This window comes from Dermacentor andersoni, chromosome 7 (assembly GCF_023375885.2).
Source record: "Dermacentor andersoni chromosome 7, qqDerAnde1_hic_scaffold, whole genome shotgun sequence".
In the NCBI taxonomy this organism is placed as follows: Eukaryota; Metazoa; Arthropoda; class Arachnida; order Ixodida; family Ixodidae; genus Dermacentor; species Dermacentor andersoni.
Window position 1 is genome coordinate 83,694,896 of NC_092820.1, and position 19,685 is coordinate 83,714,580.

At 47.0% G+C, this 19,685-nt stretch overlaps 1 long non-coding RNA gene across 1 annotated transcript; it reads right to left on the reverse strand.

Moving 5' to 3' along the window:
* Positions 1 to 3,807: 3,807 nt before the first annotated feature.
* Positions 3,808 to 8,618, reverse strand: LOC126534943 (uncharacterized). Its single transcript, XR_007600423.3, has 3 exons — positions 8,458 to 8,618; positions 4,818 to 4,881; positions 3,808 to 4,102 (listed from the first exon to the last, which is right to left on the reverse strand). It is a non-coding gene; the product is annotated as an uncharacterized lncRNA (long non-coding RNA).
* Between the last annotated feature and the right edge of the window lie 11,067 nt (positions 8,619 to 19,685).

The following is a 19,685-nucleotide window of genomic DNA, read 5'->3' on the forward strand; positions in this document are numbered from 1 at the left end:
CTCATCTGCAGTGGTCGCGGATGCTGATTTACCAGCAGCGCTGGTGAGGTTGAGCGGTGCCGGGGAGACGCAGGGAGGCAAGGACGGGTAATTGGTCGCGTCTAACATCACTGACGGACGCTGGCGAATAACTGCTTCGGCCCTCTTGCCATGCACGGCCTCTTGGAAGCGAATTGGCCTACCCCAGATTGCCTGAACTAAAATTCGCACGTGGAGAGAATTCCGATGGCGGGATTTGCAACAGGCAGCGCTGACGCAAACAACAACAACAACAACAACAACAACAACAACAACAACAACAACAACAACAACAACAACAACAACAACAACAACAACAACAACAACAACAACAACAACAACAACAACCGAGACATTTGTCCAGCATGTCGCGCTGACAACAACAATAACAACAACAACAACAACAACAATAACAAAAACCGAGACATTTGTCCAGCATGTCGCGCGCGGTCAACTCCATCTTTAAAAGCAATGTGAATTCGCTATGGGTTCCGACAGCTGCAATATGCATGCTGAATATGTTCCTACTGCAGCTGGGGACCTATTGTTCAATTGTTATAGTTATCCCCTTCTTGAAACCAAAACGAATTCTAGCTCCGTAAAAGAACCTTGAAACCTACGAACGTTACCAAATAAATTTTAAAGCGAAGATTTCTTTAGCTCCTTCACTTACATTGTATTAACGATTTAGCAAGGAAAGAAAAAAAGGGGGTGGGTGCGGCGACCGCCAGACTGCAGCTGGATTACATCAGGCTGAGGCTATCCGGGTGAGCCCATCAGAAGAAGCTTCCACATGCGTCACGTAGTTGCTTGCTGTGTGACGTCCCCATTGATCACTTTAGCTGCGCTTGCCGGATATCCGGTGCTTTGACGCCACTCGCTATGACGCGACTACTATTTATTTGTTTATTTATTTATGGATACTGCAATGCGCATGGAAGATTTTGGCCGGGTGGCTTACAAAACAATGTTGATTTCAAAATTCGCAAAAATGAAACAAATCTGCACACAACTCACAGGACACAAAGAATGAAACCCTGTTCTACGGGGAAGAAAAGAAAAGAAAAAGAAAAATCCTTAACCTCACCGCGTTAGTTTAGAAGGAAAACAGCCAATACTCTGCTGAAGAACTTGATCGTTAGTTAGACTGTTCTAGCCGTTAAAAACTATCACAAACAAGGTGTAAAAACATAGCAAATGTGCGAAAGGCAGTTACTGTCAAGTTATGCATTTGTCTGACCGCGTCTCCGAATGGCAGATTGCTTTTGTTGCGTCAGTTTTTGAGTGCCATTTAATTAGGAAGTAAACAAATTTAACATTCCAACAACGGTTCCTTTGAGAGCAGGAACGTGAACGGGCCTAGGCCAGAAGAGCATTCATTGATGAGCGTCGAAAACTGTGCAGGGTATTGCAGCTATCATCACCACATTCTCTACAAAAGGCGGGCCATTCTACGAGAAGATAACCATGTGCGTATTGGTCACACTCGAGTAGAGTAGCCGCCAGTAAGTTTTTTGTTAATGGTGTTTACTTTATTAGCTATTGCAATTAGCATTTCATAATTACTGCTGTGAATGTCTCGCTATCAATGAAGAAATTGCAGAAAATTGAATAATGCTTAAGGATGGCATGCTTTCAGCTAGGTACTTTTGCCCGTTAATTTTTTTTTTCAGCTGATATGGAAAACCCGCGAGAAATAGGAAAAGAAATGTCACTTTACTAACCAACTACCCGCATCAAAGGGCAGTGCCCACACGCAAGCTCCATGGCAGTCAGCAGAGGGCCGGGGCTCGTCCCATAGCAACACCAAGGCGTGGGCCCACTAACTCCTGTTATGTGACACTGAAGCGTAGCAGTCACACTCATTACAACTCGCAGATGTTACTTTTTTGATGCGAGACCAGGGCCCGTATAAGGTAAAACCTTTCCATTTTGTTTATATTCCATGTTGGCCATTAGCACTCCTTGATATGTTAAATCGGCTGGACCCTAACCAGTCTGACCTGCAGCGGAGGGCTAATGGTCGATTTGCAATAAAAACAGATTGGGGTGGTTTTACGCTATGCTTGCCCAGAAGCACGGTGTGCGTGCAACTTTTTCTAAGCGCAGACGATGCAGCAGCGTGTCGGAAGTGCAGAACAGGCCCAGATGGTGTCGCATACATCACGCCTAATTTGGGAGCGCAGAACTTACAGTGCTGCTAAACATATATAACAACCCTTGGGAAAGGTTCGTAACTCCCGATTTCGCGGAAGGCCGCCACTGTATGGGCCCGGATTCACGACCCTGATAAGCCTACGGATGTGTCGTTATTCATACCGGTAAGCTTGAAACGTAGCACGGTGGGATATGCGCAAAATTGTACAAAGGTACAAAGTCAATGTTAACAGTGACTGCGTTGGTTTCTTGAAGTGATGGTTTCTCCGAGGAAACGACTGGTTGACGTCCACGTAGCACTCGGTAACGCTCTTTCCTGGATTAAGTGGCGTACACAGAGCGCAAGAAGACATCGGCGAGAATTTGATTCTGTAGGGAAGTGCCCAGCTAGTTTTACCTCAGCGCATTCTTGCCCCTAATATAGCGGTTGAAGGAATGCCAAAACACAGGTTCAAATGCGTGCTTGATACATCGTTCTTGCTTTCATTCATTCCTTCCAATAACATTGTATCAATGGTTAAACGGCTAGAAACAGTCACCGAGAAAATATAAATAATTGATTCGTTTTGTCCGGTGAAAAATTCTTCTTTTTTTGTCGCCAGACCACTTTGACAATATGCAACGAAGGAAAAGCCTAAACGATGTACCAGTTGCGCCGTAAATGTCACATTAAGAATGTGCTCGCGGCCATAATATTTGGGCACTTGTGTATTGAAGGAAAGCTAAGACTGCGCACGCTTGCCGGTGCGTTCCAGCTGACTTCTACACGCGATTAAGCGCACGCAGCTTCCCGGGCGTATTGGTGGCTGGTATTTGCAAAGGACGCTCACCAATGACCGCTAACCCCTGGCTAAGCGGCTTGGCAGATGCCGCTGCTGGTAGAGATTAGTTCTTAAAAAAATTATGGGATTTTACGTGCCAAAACCATTTTCTGATTATGAGGCACACCGTAGGGGAGGGCTCCGAAACTTTCGACCACCTGCGGTACTTTAACGTGCACCTAAATCTAAGTACGCGGGTGTTTTCGCATTTCACCTCCATCGAAATGCGAGATTAGTTCTTCTTGCTTCGAAACTGCTTTCGGATCCATTTATTATATTATGTTCTATGTTGAGATGTAAAAACAGCGTAATAGGCAACAATAAATAAAGGAGGGGGGGGGAGGGGGAGGAGGAGCGTCTTTACCTGACAAAATTTGGCACTGTGTGTGTCCCTTTGTGTCTTCTCTTGTCCCGTCTTTGAATCGCGCTACCATACTCCCCTTGAAGATGCATTACCAACAAGCCCACATTGCAACCCTCGTAAAATTTCAACCCACGAAAGGTTAAACCTCTCTGGGCAGCTGTGTAGCTGCTGTGGTCATCCCGTCGCCGGCCAGACGCTCGGCCAGCCGCGTCCTCCGATTGGTTTCTTTCTGTCACGAGGCATCCAGAGTCGTTCCCGACCTTGAAGTAAACGTAAGATATCCCTAGCTGGCCAGCCGTTCGGCACGCTTTTACCGCTAATACCCCCTCCCCCTCCCCTTCTTGTTTTAACGTAAACTGTTCAGCGGCCTGGTTCTATAGGTAAAAATTGCCTGTGTTCGCATGTGACATTGCTGTCGCATTCTTGCCTAAAATTCAGGGTCCAATCTGCACATTTTGGTTGCCTATTTTATTATGAAATGCTGCTGTGAGGAGTGTTTTACGGGACCAGCAGAACACTCTCCCCAGTCGTAGTCAATTTGGCCACTAACAGTGAAGAAAGGAGAAATGCAGCGTATATTCATGTGAGCAAGATGTGCTGCTCCATCAAAATTGAACAAAGGAAAAAAAATGACGTCCATGTGGCAGCGCAGTGTTTAAAGCCTGCTTCGCAAAGCGGGGCACAGATCGAGGAAGAGCACCTCCAGGTCCAACAAAGCCTGTAGGATGAAGACGAGCGCATGCTGCAACGGAATCACCCGAAAAGGTTTTAGAAACAACAACAACAACAACAACAACAACAAAAGTGAAACATTTTTAAAGTGGCCAGCCACGACCTCGAGGGTCTTCCCGTATGACATTCCAGCAGTAAACACAACCACATACTAGCGCGCGCGCGCGCGCACACACACACACACACACACACACACACACACACACACACACACACACACACACACACACACACACACACACACACACACACACACACACACACACACACACACACACACACACACACACACACACACACACACACACACATACACACTTTATAGAAGGTGGTAAACGAAAACTTCATGCTTATTTATGCCAAAAGTTGCGAGAGTGGAACTTTCTTCATCGGGCAGTTCGACAAGCACGAAGAGAGTTGCACACTCGAAAGTGTTGGCATTAAGAAACCTGAAGTTTTCGTTTACCCCAATGTCTCTATTGTACCATCATTTCTAAATATAACAACTGGCCCATTGATCTTCTCCCTCCTCCTATATATGCATTGCAACTGACGAAGGCTGGTCCACAAGCCGAAAACGTTAAGTGAACACGTCTTGCTTCCAAAAAGTTCATCGGTATGGTATTTTGCCTGGTTGTCTTGCTCAAGAAATTGCAGTGCGCTTGTGCACTCATTAAAACCTTCAGACATACGTGAGTAGCGTGTCCAGAAGAAAAATATCTCACCTCGAGTGTTTCCAAGTGCGCCACAAAATCCTCAAGAAGCGCCCTCCTTTGCGGCGCTCGATTCCTGAAAGGCAAGCCACCAAATTGTGCAGTGACCGTCATACGACGCACGCGTCCACGGCGTGACACATCGAGAAAGCTAGCGGTCAGGGAGGGATGCCACAGAACAATTATAGCAGCACGACGGTGATTAGTGAGGACCTAGTCTTCTTAATTGAAGAAAATGAAACAATAAACAAAAAAAACCGAACAACTAACCTTCCCCACGACGTAGTACGCTGTGCACGCGGCAGTCGTAAAACAAAGGTCATCTGAAATATGCTACTACCCTTAGAAAGGGGATCCCGAGAGGTCTGATTTTCGTAAGACAACCACATAAAGCCAACAGACAACTACAAGGAAAGCACAGGGGGAATGACTTGTTTAATAATGCGTAGCTTTCATTGCCTAGGTTCCCGGGGTCATTTTCTGTTCCGTTCCGTTCGTCCTTCTAATTCACGTTCCAAAAACCCGTAGCGCCATGTAGGTTTGATCAGGCGCTTTTCCGTGAAAACACAATACAACCTTTTCTACGCCTATCACCACATACTTGTGGGCGTATGGACCTACGGCATAAAAATTTTGTAAGAAAGCCGCCAGGAGCCAGCCGACATTCGCCCAATGCCCAAACCATAGTTTCGTGCAATAATTACTCGAGGGAACTCGACTGTCTACGGTAGCTACAAGCGAGGCCGTTCAGCCAGCGTGGGAAAAAAAATTAAATTGTGGGGTTTTACGTGCCAAAACCACTTTCTGATTATGAGGCACGCCGTAGTGGAGGACTCCGGAAATTTCGACCACCAGGGGTTTTTTAACGTGCACCTAAATCTAAGTACGCGGGTGTTTTCGCATTTCGCCCCCATCGAAATGCGGCCGCCGTGGCCGGGATTCGATCCCGCGACCTCGTGCTCAGCAGCCTAACACCATAGCCACTGAGCAACCACGGCGGGTGCAGCCAGCGTGGGAATGATGAGTTGTACATGAATTTGCCTCAACTACGTCCTGCTGGCTTCAAACGGCTCAGTAAATTCGTCATTTTAAACTGACTGCTCTTTTACAAGTAATTCAATAAACACTGTGGAAATTGACAGACGGCATGATTGCAACACAGGGCATCGAGTGCACAAGCCCGATATAGAAGCACTTAGGCCACGGAAGCATGCATCGAGAAGCAGCATAGGATACCCTTGGGAATTTCTCGCAGGCAAGCAAGCGCGTTGAGACGCTTGGTGCGTTTCCATTTGGTCTTGTTGAGGTGGAATTAGATCACAGGCAACGGGGTACGTGGGAAAGGTACGCGCGAAAAATGCAAGCAGCGAGTCAATAGACAGTTTCAGAAATGCAGACTCAAGCGAATTGTGGGCCCCGTGTGGGCATGCACAGAACCCAAGAAAGTATTGGGTTGTTGAGTTTGCGCTGACCCAATACCCCGAAAGCCGAAAACTAGAGTGCGTCCCCAAGCCGTCTCGTGTCTCCCTCGCCCACGATGAGAAACTGCCAGATATTTGAGAGAGAGAGATACGAGCCGCTGCCATCCTAATCTCGTATCGCTCAGCCAAGTTGGTTGCAGAGCAAACTTGCCGTGTTCTGGGTGCTTTTCAGCATATTGAGAGGCAAGAGACTCAAGGGCAAGGCAAGAAGACGCTAGCAGAGCTGGGTCTGGCGTCATTTGATCACCCTTGGCTTAAATTGGGCATAAACAAGTCGAAGGAACAATAATGTAGTCATTATTTTTACTACATACTATCGCAAGCCTTTCTGTTTTCTTTCATTGGATGCGTTTCTTCAAACGCATTCATTTAGGTTTCACTTGTAAAAAGACTCGTTCTTGTTCCTGTTTTTTCGCTTTCCTGCGCCTTCTATTGCCACCACTGTGGCGTCCCGAGCGCGCAACCCAACGCTGCTCTTGTCTCAATTCTGAAACTCGGAAGCTCCTTTGAATCCAAGAGCAACCAACACAACTCGGCTTGGGGCCCCAAGAGTATAACACGATAGCATCAGAGAGTCTCCGACTGCGTCTCATGCTCTCGTTTCTCACCACGACATGCTTCTCACGCTCTCGACGCCTACAAGGACCTGCTTCGGCTCGCACATCAACTTCTTAATTTCGCACAATCACTTGCTTGTCACCGCAGTGACATTGTTTACTCCACAGCACCATTTGCTTCTCATCGCATTGCTGCTTACTTTACGTACTTTGATTGGACTTTGATGGCTATGACTGGTAGAAAACTTTCGCTCATGGTCAACTCACAAACAACGTCAACGACACCGGACTTCCCGCGCCACGGCGTCCTTAAAGCTGTCGCTTTAATATCGCTTTTAAAAAGCGAAACTTATGGCGGTATGAGAAAGCGTGATGATGAGCCGGCCAGCGGGGTTGCAGGCATCGCACCTCGATGGCGGCCGAGATGAGATCGAAAGAGAACCGTCACGTGCTGGTCGGCGTCCAAAGAAAGGATTACGTTTACCGTCCGCGTCCGCTCCGAAGATGCCACGTGACCGTAGCCACTCGGGAGGAAAGCCAGTGCGTGGCGCACAACGCTCATGCTAGCAGTGGAAGCAGAGCAGATTGATCAGCACGTTATGGCAGGTCCATTTGACTTCGTCGCTTGTGCAGCCAAACGCACTGCGTGTCTGTGGATACCCCGCGCACGTGCCGCGCATGCGCGTAGTCGATAGCAGGACAGCACGACAACGTCTACGGCCGCCTCGAGTCACCGTATACAAGTGGCGTCGCAATGAAATGTCGAGAGTCTGAACGTTACTGTCCTCTTTTGACTACAGTCCCCAAGGGTCGTATTCTTGGGACGATTACTCTCGGCCATACTATCCCTGTCGGGTGACGCACAGTGCTCAAGCAGCCAATCGGCTCATCCAGTTTCGCTCAATCAGCCAATAAGCGCTTGCTCACCGAGAGTGATCGCACTAGAATATGTTCCAATGTTCAGATTCCATGCATAGATGAACTACTCCTTAACAACGCTCGTCAACGTATATTTCGACAGAAGCATGCAGACAAAGAAATGGCGCACATTACAACGTCTTGCGCGCGTCCTTTCCAAATTTCCAATTTGTTTTGAGCGATTGGAGCTGCTTACCAACGCTTGCAACACACTAGGCGCGGACACGAATCAATATTGAAGAACCGCTCGAATAAACTGCAGCCACGATATTTGTGTTCCTCGCGCAACCGAAGCTTTCATCGAGGATGATTACCCGCCGTAAGTCGGTATGCGCTGCATAGCACATAGTAAGTTAGGATTTTGATGACAATTACTGATGGCGTCTTGAAAAAATCGCGCTTTATTGCAGTGCACTACAATAACTTAGCGTTCGCGTTTATGTCAACGGAAAACGCGATACGTTTTTTTAGTAGCGTGCATGACGCGTGCTCAAAGAACACTGAAAGCGATTACAGCGCTTTGATTTCAATCAGTCGCTGGTTAGTGATGCAGGGGGTACCTTACACAGTTCATTGAAATGGAAGATCGCTTTTAAACAAAGGCCAATCGTTCTTTGTCCCCCTCCCCCCCCCCCCCCAAAAAAAAAAAATTCCTCCTCGATAAGTTAGATTTACATAGCCAGAAAAGGTGCTCACCTTCGTCTCACCATTGTCTTTGGAAGCGGCGTCTGGAAGACGTGCAGCTTTGGAACAGGTCTGCTCACAAGACTACGACGCACTGCGGTTTGTCTGAGGAGGACGCGTCGGGCGTCCGGTCCGCGTCTAAGGCACCCTGCACCTCCGACTCCGCGCGAACGCTTCCAGCGGCTATAAGTGGGTCCACGTCGGGAAAATGGCTGCCCTGGTAGCGTTGACACTACTACCTTTCTCTATGCTACTAGCACGGTGGAGTGGGTACTGCCATGCACAGCGTTCATTTTAAAAAGAGTGCTCTTAATTTTTTTTTTGTGTCAGCATGGGTCCGAGTCAAAGTGACAACTGCTGTATTGGGACATGCAACAGTACTTACGGCAACGCGGCGGGGATTCAGTTTTCTGGCTGTGATCACCTAGTTGTTTGAGGAAGCTGCCAAATTTCAGAACGTTTATAGTTGCGGTACTTTTATATTGAAAGTGGCATAGTTAATCAAGCAGTTATGTGCATTGTTTGAATTCAGAGTGGTATCTACGACTTTTAACGATATGCTTCCTTTCTATTTAATTGTTGGCACACCGAGCACAGTAGAACGTAGCTGCTCACAAAGAACACACAAAAAAAGATAAGAAATACATTTTGTCAGTTCAGTGAAATCGTGCATCCCGCTTACAACCAATACATTTTCCGAACGTGTAGAAGTTCGCAGGCGGCTCGTATGAACGGTGATGTGGGACATGTGTCTGTCACTTGAGATATTTTAAAATTTTAATGCTGCATTGGAGGGTGAGACGGCCGTTTCAGAGGTACAAATTTGCTCTCATAAGGGCCGCATGGACGTCCTTATGAAACTCTCACACAAGGAATGCGTGTCTACCCGTGCTTGAGGAATGCAGTGGCCTGGAGCCTCGTCCCCAGCCATGGACCAAGCCTGTTTCGCGTCGAGGACATGGCCTGCTACAGAAGCTCCTGCATAGAAGCTCCCCCTATGTAATGCCCTAACGGGCCCTTAGGGTACTCAAATAAATAAATAAATAACGTATTTGGTCTTCGAAATCGCCAGCTCCAGGTCGTGAGACAAGTGCGTAGGCCTCCTGTAAACTAACGTGCATACTCCCCGATCTCCGGGCTGCCCGGAGGCAGCCTGATAGCCGGGGCGGGATGCGGCAGAAACGATGGTTTTCTGTAATGCCATTACATGTGGTTTGTTAAGTAGCGATCTAAAATAATGCTGCAACGGAGCCCTCTTATAGGAGCACCCCCTGAAGTTCAATTGTCAAATTCTGAGCTCTTCTTTGGAACTATCCATGATTGAACAAATTATCTGTACTACCCGCTGTAAGGAACGCCGCACGTTAACTGTGTCCCCCAGTCTGACCTTCCGATGTAGCCCTGATTAGAGTCCCCGACGCGTTCGGAACAACAACCTGCATCGGAATTGCGGACGGAGTACATGGGATCACCGGACACTCGAGGGCGCCCACGCGATCGACCAGCGCGCCTAGGTTTCTCTTCGGCTCCCCTAGGACTGAGCGTTGCTGTGGCTGCTGCACGCTGTTAGTGAGCGTGGCCAACATGCCCTTGATCTTATTGGTTTGCGAACCTGATTCTTGCTTACTGGAAACTGCGGCCCCGGCCGTGTCTCTAGCCGGAACTGGCGCTTCGGTGATGGTCGCGCTAACGATTTGGCGGAATCACTCTGACTGATTACCAATTTCTTAATCTCTGTCATTTCTCTAGCTATCTTTCTGAACATTTCCTTTAAGTGCGCTTTTTCCTTCCGAACGCGCACTACTTCGACATCCCTTGCTTGCTCTTGGAGCAGGTCACGTGGGCCCCGGGAGGGTCCCGCTTAGCCGCCGCCAGTGACCGTATCGACCCAGGATAGGGTGGACTTCCTCTTCCTCTACTGGCCGGCGCTAAATTTGGACCGGGCCCTGGAGATGGAGCGGCTCCTGGATCTGCCCCTGGACCCGGATTTGCTCCTGGACCTGGAACGGCGTACGCAAGGCCCAGGGGTAACCGGCGGAGAGGGGCTCCTGGATCAGGAGCTCCCGCGGGCCCCGGAGCGACCGGCGGTGGCCGGGAGCTGTCGCTCGCCAATAGCTAAGGCCAAAGACTTGCTTCTACTGGCTCAGGATTGCTCCCCGCGCCTGCGTCTCACGACGTACGGCGTCTGGTACCTCTGCTTGCACTCCTTGCAAGCGGTGAAGTGTCGGCCACCACACAGCCTGCATTTGCGGTCATTCGGGTCATAAACACCGTGGTTTGGAGCCACGTTTGTGCGACGAGCCGCCTCGCCTTGAGCCTCACAAGGCCATATCCAATGAGCCACAGTAACTGTTTAAAAGATGTTTGGCCAACATAGTGTTGCGATATTTGTGAGGGAATATCTGTGCTTTATAATATATGAAAAAAAAGACACGAATAATACTTATATGATAAATGATCATTTGATAGGTATCGAGAGTACGTCGTCATGGTCATAAAAGATTTCACGATATTCAATTGTTACGTACGAGGGACGTAACACTTACGCTGTTGAGACACATCGGGTGTTACAAACGTGTTCATGCACACACTCTCATACAGTATGAAGGTCTATAGGTACACTGCAAAGACTTTTACTGTTGTGTACAATAGCAGAGGCCCAGTTCAGCAGGTCCTTCCATTCGTCAAGGGCGCGATTTAGTCACTTTGGATAGAACCTGTAATTTTTATTGTTTTAAACATACTCATTGCTGAAAAGAGATGCGGCTTCACTCATCGTGTTTTCAGCCGCCTTTGCCCGTTCTATAGGGAATGTGTGAGTGATGACACTGGTGGGACAGATTCCTTTGACGTCTCGCGTGACGTCACCAGAAATACTTGAAGCATGCCGCTAAAGAAGGCTTATCTGTAACAAAGTATTTTACGCGGTAGTATGGGTATCTGTAAAAATCAATTCACAGAAGCAATAAATGGGCCCGCGTTTTAAAACAGATACCGCACTTCTGCCTCAACCTTCAATTCGGTTACTACAGGTGTTGTCTGCACCCGTGCATTAGTGCGCGGATGAGAGGGGACGAGTGGGTATAAATAGTTTATTTTCACGACTTCCAAGAAGCATACCATCTTGGAAGCTTTGCTAGGCTGCGCACAGGAAGTCGAAGCGTTAGAAATATTCCGACAAAGGTTCACGCTACAGTGGGGAACAGTTGCTGATGTAATCGTAGGGGCTCTCGCATGATCTTTGGTGTGCAGACATTTTCATTGGCGCTGAGACATAAACACTACGTGCTCTGTATTGCACTCGCCTTGCACTGTAGCTAACATCAGGAAGTAAACTGCAGCATCTGTACGAGTAGAAAACTCGAAAGCTGCGTGTTAACTTTCGTTTAAGGCTCTAGTAACAAGAAAAGGGTAAGTGGGAAACACGCAGGAACGCACTTGATTTCAAGTTAACTGGAAGAAGACAACCTTTTCATATTTTGTTGTAGCGCAAGCGGAACGACAAGGACAACAGAAACGCACATTTGACAGACACAGGGTGCTGTGTGTGTCAAATGTGCGTTTCTGTTATCCTTGTCGTACAGCTTACGCTACAACAAAATAAGATATGCCGTACAAACAAGCTCCTATAGCTAACCTTAACAATCTTCCCGTCGTCCCACTACCTTGTGCCCGAGGATGCGGGACATAGCCATTGCCACACAGAATAAATGTTGTGGGGAAACGCAGCGGTTTGAGAGAATATTGTTCAACCTCTTGCAGCTCTTTTAGCACATGGTTCTGAAATTTATGCGAGGAAGGATTCCGTCAGCGATAATTCCTTATGTTTGGCAGAACATTTAGGTATGAAAACATTTTGTCAAGGGCCATTCAGAAGAAAATTAAATAGGACTGCCACAAGAATTTCAACTGACAATGCAGACATAACGTGCCCTTAGGAGCAGGACATGCTAACTGCGGTATCATGCAACTTCAGCTCCTGGTAATTAGTGCAAAGTTTCGCACTACACACGAAGTCTAAAAGTGGTTGGCGTCCGTGCATGTACATTGAAGGCCATAATAGGCAATACAGAGCAGACGAGCATTACGTCGTGTAAAGTGTTGATGAAAAAGCGTCAGATAATTCATTGAGCGAAAAAGCCAGTGTCCGGCGTTCGTTGGAGCCTAAATTTCCATTGGGTGCGACACCATCTCCGGAGCGTGCCCCGGCGGAGTTTTTATTTGCTGTGACGTCACGGCAGAGCGGGCGAAACGGAGCGCCAGCGCGTCATTTGTTGTGTGGGGGAGAGGGCATCACCACTGCGCCCTGTTTGGCTGCATTTCGGCGCGTTTCTTGTAAGCGCGAGCTCTCACCTGCGGTATAACGGCGCCTCGGAAAGGTCAAATCAAAACTTTCCAAGCTCCTCGACGCGCTGGCTTGCCCATGAGGAGTTCATAACTAGAAGCACCGCTGATTGGCGTTCAAGTGAACAGTAATGCTTTCGCATTCACAACTCGTAAGAAGTACTTAGGTGTCCTCCATTTTTTTTAGAATTTAGTGATGTCTCGGTAGGCACCTATTATTCGTTGTGATCTTCAACATAGCGTCAATGGAAGAAACGGTGCCTACCTAACAATGATGATCAGCCCTAACTATGGCACAATTAGACACTGGACAATCCGATAAGACAGCTGATGGAAAACAGCTCAGAATGTCTTGAAAACGTCTTGACAACGTTTTGATAAACAGTTGGCAAAGGTTGCGAAGTCAGTTGATAGAAAACGATCAAAACACCCGTTGCGTCATCAGCATTGATATCCAATGACAGCGCCTCAGACGTTTTGGCTCACACTGTTCACTGAATACTTTCGAGCTATATCTGCAGCACTGAAAAATTGCGTTAACATACGAATGTAGAGGAGAAATTTCCTATGCTGAAACCTCGCAGGTCAGAAGCCAAAGTTTTACCAGAGCACCTGCGTCGTCACCAGCGACATAAGCATGAACTCACGCAAACACACATCATATCTAAAATGGTGCTAGGTAACGCTATATTTTAAGTCATTTTCATCGCTCCACGTGTGCCGCTACCGGCGCGTCATATGTACTTCAAGGTTGGCTTCCTATATGATGATACCGCGTTTTATCATTGTATTATGCAATGCCACAAAGTAAATTATACTTACTACAAAGCAACGTTATGCTGCTCAAAGCATAAATCTTTTGGACAGCCCCAAAAAAGAAAGCATACTGGTTCGCCCGTAGAACTGCGGGCACCTTTCGTAGAGCCCGTCAATTTGGACTAAAGAAAATCCGTTCATTTGTTTGCGGGTAGTCTGACAAGGATGTACTCGGCGAATGTGTTCAGAGTTACAGTACATTGTAGTTCGAACCTATTTTTGTCATGCACGCTGTGTTAGCTCTGTGAACTTGAAGTGTTTGTTGAGTCCACCGCGGCAAAGCTGTTGCAGGAAACACCATGCATCGCACAGGACAACCAGGAAGGCGATGCCGAAGCGGAAGGCGAGTGAAGCTGCTCGTGAGCACTCAGTATAAAGAGGGAAAAAATGCTCGATTAGAGCTACGGCGGTGTTGGCATCTGCTCTGTCACTACAGCCTTACAGAGAAATTACTTGTTCCTCTCCAGTCCTGAGAAACGAGGCCTCAGCATGTGGTTAAACAGAATTCATCTCCTGATGTTAAAAGCAGCCGACACGCAAGCGTCACGTCTCAGGCTCATGTTATTGGGACTACATCTATTTTACTGGAATTCCTCCTGCAATTTCTGCGAAATAACTTATGAACTATGATGGGAAACAACAACAACAACAACAACGACAACAACAACAACAACAACAACAACAACAACAACAAAATCAATGCAAGCTCTCTCTGAGATCAGGAAATTTATCACCAAAGCAGTTGCTGTCAGGCAGCAACTGAGGCAGCTCCATTTGATCATCAGCTTAATACCACTTCAGGGGAGTACAGCTATGCTGCTGTGAATTAAATAGCGACGTGCTTAAGTTTTTAGCGCACAGAAGTTGAGAAATGACGATTTAAAAAAAAAATTTCGAAGTAAGCTGTCATCGCGCTTTCTTCTTGGGCAGTTTCTGTACTTTATTTATGCGGGCCCTTACATATTGTTACGGAGCAGTGGGACGTAGTCATAGTATGACTATGAAAAAAAGACAATGGTTTGTCGACAAGAGCGTGCGGTTGGTTCGGGCAGCCATATTGCGCACGCAGTGTTGCTGCGACTTATATATGCTTGCAAATACACCTACGATTCACTGATTCTGCCCCGTGGCAATATAATGGCTTTAGAATTAATAACAATAGTGAACAGCATGGTTGTTACGTATTTTGCACTCACACGCCTGTTCATTCGTAGTTTGTTCTGTTTCTTTCTAAAACAGTTTTGTGGCCTTTAGCCATGCAATTCTACGCTGGTAAGAATAGTCACGTAGCTGCGTGTATCTTGCACATCGTTAATATAAATTGTTGTTAACACTCAAGCTCTCCAACGGACCTTACTTGATATAAAGTGTGGCCGCCTGGCACGAAGTGGTAAAGAGAGCAATGTACAACTTCAATAGCTTCCCAACAAATTGTAAAGGTAGTTTTGTGTTCGAGCTTAGATTACTGGTGGTGGTAAATTATTGGGCGCGGACAAGGACGTCTCGGTGTGCCAAAGGAGTCTAAGGCATTTATTTAACCTAGCAGCCAATCGATCAATGAAGCTCATTTTTTCAGTTCTTCGTTACAAAAGAAGAGAAGCTGACGTCGGCAAGATAGAAGCAGCGTTAAAGTACCACTTGACGGACCTCACCACCGAAACATTCAGATCCACGTAAACGCCCACGAAGAACTTAAGGACAACAATCGGAAATATAACATTTATCAGAAAAGACACCAATCGGGAACTTTTGACTCATAAACTCTCTCAGGTACTAATGATTCGTTGCTTGTTTTGTGATAGCTGCGAATTTGCGTATGTTGCCCGGCCATCACTGCAAATGCTACCAAATAAACCCGACGAGAGGAAGTAGGTCGCAGCCCTATTTCTTGCGTGCAAGTTTCGTGCCTGTGGGTTAAATACAGCTTTTCGAAAAAAAAATAAGTAAATTCTTTAAGCAAGAAGTACAAAGTGTCGCACTACCGTTCCGAGAGAAGTTTGCATTGCACAACTTTCGTGTTCAGCAGTAATCGGGGCCGCCCTGAGTGCAGCGTGTGTCGAAATTTTAGTGTTTCGGGCTCAGAAGCTTTTTCAATAAGTTTCGAACCTTCGTCTTTAAGTTTTTCCTCATGAGTTATGTAAGATTTTACAGGTGTCCTCGATGAACCTAATGGCGCCTTGTTTGTGGTTGGTGAACGTAAGGACCAGGTAACGTGTGTGATGTGCACGCATCTCGGAGTGCGTGCGCTGATTGCGGTCGTTGCAAGAAGTTTCATTTGCAAGTGCTCCGGATAGTTATGAGACTTATGTTAAGAGCCCTACAGGATTTAGCTCCTTGCCCTGGAGCTACAATACAAATGTCAATGAGAGCACATTTAGCGAGTACAGGGGCCGCGCCATGGCAAATTTGTGATAAGTAATATACACGTGGTACGAATACATCCTTTGTTAAAGTTTCTTAAGTGAATGCCTTAATGGATTATATTCCCATTGTACGCTAAGTTTCTCAGTGTGTCCAGAGGGAACATATCTGGCGAAGAATTGGGTCACTTTGAGGGTTGCGTGTAAGCAAAATGACATGTTTTGGTGGCAATTGGTGCCTGTGCAATGAATTACGTATTGAAGCATTGCTGAGCATATGTCTTAAAATTTAAGAGTGACCCAAAGTACGTCAGGCTACCCTGGCAGAACAACAAGTGATATGCGAAGGCCAAATTTAACGAATTTCGGTTTCGTGGAGCCTCGCGCCTTCACCGTTGTCGTTTTTGCACCCTTATCATTTTTTTCCGCTACCAGACGCCTCTTGTTGCGACCGCTGCTTGTTTCCTCTTCTTGTTGCTTGCGTTGCAGTCGTCGAACACATCGCCCAACGCAACTTACATGTCGCACGTACATCACTCAATCATAGAGTAGCCGCCAACAGCCTGACCAAATTACATTGCCATACACAATGAATGTATTTCGTAAAGCCAAGAAAATAGTAAAAATGATGCGATTTCTATTATTTTCTCTTGGTTCCCAGCCAATTTGACGTAACAATTTAATACCTGCGGCTAGAAACGGAAAAAAAAAGGAAAACCTGCGATGGCTCCCAACGCGCCGACGGAAGTCAGACGCCGATCGCACTTCGCGACGCCTAGCGAACGCGTCTCGCGGGCATGCCACTGCCAGCGACGAAATTAGCGAGGCGAATTTTGTTACAGCGGCGCTGTCTTAGGCTACTTCCCAGAATTTCGTGATGCGCCTTAGGCAAAAACGATGGCGGAGTCTATAGAGCTAAAATAGCTTAAGCATGTATAAGGCGAAATCGCATCAGCGCACTTGTCCCAGCTGCGTCTGAGGCCAGATATGTCAACACCGGTGACGGATGACGGCTTGCTGCGTTGCCAATGGAATGTGCCGACGCGTGTGCCGTACAGCTGGAGACAGAATCGTTGTCGCCACCGTATACGTTGATCTCGGAACGTCGAGCAGGAGCTTCGAAGGCCTTATGATCGACAAATTTGGGCGGATCGTCCCGGTGGACTCCGATGCCATCGCTGTTGTGGGTGACTTTAACATCTATGCGTCTCGCCCCGACGGGAAGTGGATCCTTGGTGTTTCTTTTGGAAAGGCTCGACCTTCGGTGTTACGCCAAGACCAATGTCCCCACGACGCGCCTTCGGTCGTGCATAGGCCTAACGTTCTCTCAGAACACCTCCAGTGTCGTCACAGAGCCCATGGCGGTCTATTGTAGCAACCGTAAAACCGAAGTTGCTGGGGTCATGAAATAAACGCAAATACAAATAAACACAACGACGTGCATATCTGTATTATGTTGCTTTGCTGTTTTATTTTCGTTTCGTTATATTCATATACAGCTCCACTGCTCATCCACCTTCACAGAGAGGAATGGCTCTGAATATTTTTTTTCTTTTGGTTGAGCCCGCTTGGTGGTAGGTGTGAAATGTTTTGGCGCACAGCGTCGACAGTTCATTGTGGGGCAAATCTCGCAGCCTTTCTGGCAGTTTTTGCTTCAAGTAGCCCAGCGCTTATTATTGATTATTATTGAATACTTCATCATCCGAATGCTAAATACTGCAAGTGAAGCGCGAAATACAGGGATGGACGGAGGGTACAAACAATTTAAGTTATCGTCCCTAACATTCGCCATGCTAAGAAACGAAGTATCCCTGAGCACACGGAATGACATAATAGGAATTCGAATATCGACTGTCAGACTTCTGACTGCTCATATTATCGCTGACGGTGAAGTTAGCTTGTCCTTATTATGTAATGAGCAGCTGAGCCCTTAGTGCGAGCCATGAATGCTGACGTAGATTGATAATAATTTATTTATTACAGCGCCGCACATTTGCTTTAACAACGTTTATCACGGTAATTTCAACATAACTGTGACTGCATTTTGAAAGAGTAATTTACGACTTGCTGACACGCAAATCTTCTGCAAACAATGCAAGCTAAGCTTCTAGAGCTACCAACGAACCAAATTTCCAATAGCACAAAGATTGCACCGCGGCAACAACAACACTTAACAGCAAAGAAGACAATGTTTCTACGAGCAAAGTAAACAAATTATCTTCGAAAATATATTCGCAAATATGAGTACATGCATTGAAGCTAAAAGCTGTACAACATAATCAACTCTGAAGAACATACAACATAGGGTAGCAATATATCCGATGCGTAGGTCCAAAGTCCTCGAAAAAAGATTCAGAACTAAATCACTAGAACGCTTCTTTTTACGGGCAATTTATTACTTTCTCATTCGTTTATTCATTCTGCGGAACTCTCATTGGCCCATGCAGGAGGAAACACAGAACGTAGCCTTCTTAAAAAGAATTACGAGCGTGCCCCACAGGGCCTTTACACACACACACAAAAAAAAAAAGTAGAAAGTGTAACTTGCTTTCTTTTAGAGTAACATGTGGTGTTCAGAAGACGTGCCCTAACTTCGGAAGTGCATTTCTGCGTATGACCTGTCTCGTAGGCTGGAGCCAAGTTTCCGCGACAACATTGATGTTCTCGAAAGTGAGTTTGTCTGGACCGTCCTTTCATTCCGTTTCACTGAGCATGACCGTGGTGACCATCGACGTTATTGTGCCGTCGTAACGCCATCTCGTCAGTATCAGTCGCACAACCTCAACAGGCGAAAAGAGAGAGAGAGAGAGAAAACATTTATTTGTCATGAGATTGGGCCACTTCCTCGCAGGGCGGAGCCCTTAGTTCAGGGCCCCATAGAAGCCGTCGCTGCTCTTGCGGGTCTGAGCTGGTTAGCGCAGTCTCCCAGGAGGAAGGTGAAGGTGAAGGAATAGGGGAGTAGCCCGGAGGGTGTGCGCACTGAAAAACATTATCGGCAACCGCCCCAAGAGTAGTAGCACTACTAACCGACCCGGCCAAGCTGTAGAAAGCCGGATTATGCAGAAGGGCGTTCTACAACAAAACTGCAAAGGTTAACGTAGAGAAAACTGCACGGCGGGTGACGCCGTAGTGCTAGCTTTAAGAATAAGTTTGACATCCCGGCATTCTGCAGCGTGAAACAATGCACGGCACACCAGCCGTTTTTCATCCCGTCTCCATCGGAGTGCGACAGCCGGTGCCCTGCTTGAACCGGCTAGGGCTTCGCAAAGCCCTAGCCGATGGGCCACAGTGACTGGAAAAACGGCGACTGGCCAATATAATACTGTAAGCGGGGCTGTATCTGTGCTGCATTTTCCATAAGAAATATCTAGAAATACCTACATTATGAATAGCCATCCCATAGATATCACCAAAGTGCGCCTACGTGGTAATACAAGATGCACGATAATCAACAGTTACATCAGACAGCTGCAACACCTAAGCTGTTGCGACACATCGTGCGTTACGTACGACTAAGAGGAGTACACGCGTCTGCAAACGCCTCTAGGGAAACTGCACCGACTGTGACGCTTGCGCACAATAGCAGAGAGCTGGCTGAGCAGGACTTTCTGTTCATCAAGAGACAGATTTAAATGCTTTGGGTAAAGCTCGTAGCTTATTGAGCTTTAAAATTTGCGTCGGTACAAATGGCGACGGCTACGACCTCCGAATTTCAAGCGG